The following is a 3,288-nucleotide window of genomic DNA, read 5'->3' on the forward strand; positions in this document are numbered from 1 at the left end:
TATGGGGAGTTTGAGGAGCAAGTCAACACAAACCTAACTTACTATTTGTACAATGAAAATCCTAACCGCTACCCCGATTTTTCCCACATGAATCACCACTTCCAATATCCACAACAACCACCCACCCAATACCCAATTCATAATGAGCTTCAATTGCCACAATACAACCACTTTCACACCTACCCACAACAAGAAAATGAACCCATTCAAAATGTGATTCTCCAAATGATGGGAGATCAACAAAACTTCTTCAAACAAATGCTAGAGGAAAGCCAAAAGAGGGACAATGTTCTTCAAGGCATTGTTGCCCAAGGTGAGGAATTGGAGATTCAAATCGCCCAATTGAAAGAATCCCAAACAACCACTCCCCACCATTCTTTGGACATTGATCATGAATGTGAATTTGATGTAGTAACTTTTGACATGGAAAATGAAAAATGGGAAGAGCCGACCTCCTTGAGCTCTTGTGAGTATGAAAGTGTGGTATTTGATGAGGAAGACATGAGGTTGAGTGAGCCAAATACTCTTAACCTTTGTGAGTACGAGGGTGTGTCTTTTGATGTGAACATTGAGATGTTGGAGGAAGAATTAATGAAGAATAATGAAGCCCCCATTCATGATTCATATGAAGATAGCAACGATGATGACGAACCTAAGGGATGAACTTGTAATATCACCTTGCTTGAGGAGCCTATCCTTGAGACATTTGAGATATCCTATCATGAAGGTGAATGTTCTTTCCCTATCTCCCATGAAGACTACTTGACACCTACCATGGAACCAATGATTGTTGAAGAAGATATGGTGGACCTACTCCAAAAGGTCAAAGCATCATACAAAAGCTACTTGGTGGAAAAGCTCAAGGAGAAACTTGCACATGAAGCTACTTGTGGAAATTTGGCACCCACAATGACAACTTCTAAGGAACTCGGTCATCAATGCCATGAGAATTCTCCTTCTACTCTTGAAGGATTGATGAATTCAAATGCTATCATCATCACCAAAGTCGAAGAAGAAGGTAGTGAGTAGAAGTCTCCGGACAACCATGAACCATACTTCCTACCTTACGCTAACAAGAATCATGGGCTAATCGGTTTGAAGCCTCGCAATTATTCAAGTGCCAAGAAAAGGAAGAAAACAAGAATGAATGACAAAATTCCTTGGCCAAATTTCATGTTCAAATGGAGCAACCCTTACTTATACTTATTTGGAGCTTGTTCACAAGCTTTTGATCTTTTTTTGAGAGCCTTAAGCTCTATGGACAAGAATTTCTACAATTTAAACTAGTTTGGTGGAGTTCTATCTCAAACCACCATTTCTAAGATATTTTTGAAATCTCACTTTGTATAATATTGTTCATTTTTGCATTTTTATTTACTTTCTTGTATGAGAGTAGTGAGAGGGAGAGTTTTCTTAAATTTCAATTGAGCAAAATTTTAGAAAAATATAAGGAGGAACAACAAATTGGTGAAAGGGTATGATTGTGTAAAGAAAAGAAAGAAAAAGGAAGAAAAGCAGCGAAAGACGCTCGTCCCGAGGGCCGAACGCTCGTCCATGGCCCTCATCAGATTACTATTCAGCGCTGTCACAGAATCCGAGCGGATTGGGCAAAAGACGCTCGTCTCAAAAGAAGAGGCTCAGATTCCCCTCGAGACGCTCGTCCTGAAAGACACCTGAAGCAAAGAATTAGAACTGCACCAAAATCCGAGCGGATTTTCAAGAAGCCGCTCGTCCAAAGTAAGACGCTCGTCCAAAGGAGAAGACGCTCATCTTCAGCCTACTTCAGAAAATGTAAAGTTCCTGTCACGAAATCCGAGCTGATTTTCCCTAAGACGCTCGGATTCTGGTGAAGCAAGACGCTCGTCCCGCAACAAAGACGCTCGGATTCTGGTGTTTTTCTCGAATCATCCGCCCAGGCCCCACCCGTGTCCGCTCGTCTTCTCCTTTTTTCTATAAAAACACCTCTTTATCCCTCATTTCTTCACCTTATCTAACCCTAAAACACTCATCTTCATCCCCAAAAACACTCCCCTCACATCAAAAGCCAACAAAAACCCCATTTCTCCAAGTTCAAGATGATGAATATCTAGGGCAAGGCTAATAAATTTGTTGAATCCGCCGGTAGGAAACGCAAGGGTTCATCCTCGTCAACCCCACAAGAGGTAATGCCGCCAAGGAACTTCCACCCCATCATAAGAAGAGGAATAGAGCAACTTGAGTACTTCCAAGAGGTACTCTTCACCTCCGATGCACACCGCAAGAAGTTTGTTGAATTGCTAGGTAAGAACTATGAACCCACTCAGTTTATAGATACTAAGGTGTTAGAATTCCTTGGCATAAGGTACCACACCGAGATGTTCTTTGATGGCTTAGGGATTGGAAAACTTTTCCATGCCCATGAGGAGACGTACCTTAGTCTCACCCTGGAATTTTTGAGTAGCCTTCGTATTGTCACGAACACTCGAACCAATGTGAGCATGGAGTTTAGGTTGTGAAACCTAGACCATAGCCTTACACTTGATCAATTTGCTCACATTTTCGGTCTTGTTGTGCCGACCGACTATACCGATAAACCCGCCAATTTCGATGTGGACCTACTTTGGAAGGCTATTTCCGGGAGGGATTTTACCCATCTAAAGCAATGCTATACCTTTGCCATCCAACATCTGGTGATTCGGATCATCGAAAGCTTTGTGGCCGGTACCATCAATGGGAGGTATGAACAAGATAGGTGTACTCTAATTGATTTAACATTTCTTGAGTCCTATTTAAATATTCGGGGGACGAGGCGATATAACTTCAACACCCCCCTTGAGATACTTACAAGGTTTCATGATTTTGCTCAAGGGACACCCAACTCAAGACCTTCATAATGGGAGGTCTAGTTACTATTTTGGCCAACTTCCTTTGCCCCGGGTTCAACTCCCGTGGGATTTATGCTCCTCTTGAGGGGAGTACTTTGATTGATGAGCACGCCGTCTTCATCCACCACCGGTGTTGTGCCTACACTCAAGAAGGGATTGTAGAATGGCTCACAAAAGGTTGCACCTCCATCATTCTTTCGGGTTGGAATATACCGGGCACCGACCCAAGATTGAGCCCGTATTCGCCTATGCCAAGCTTTATCCTTGATATCCAAATCATCGGCAATCCCCCACCAAGAGAAGAGGCACCCCGCCAACAACAAATACTTCGTGGGATACCGGCAAGGCCTACTCACCCACCTTCATATGTGCCTATCCCACCATACCCTACTCCTTATACCAAATTCCAACCGGAAATCCCCAA

This window comes from Silene latifolia, chromosome 11 (assembly GCF_048544455.1).
Source record: "Silene latifolia isolate original U9 population chromosome 11, ASM4854445v1, whole genome shotgun sequence".
Lineage (NCBI taxonomy): Eukaryota > Viridiplantae > Streptophyta > Magnoliopsida > Caryophyllales > Caryophyllaceae > Silene > Silene latifolia.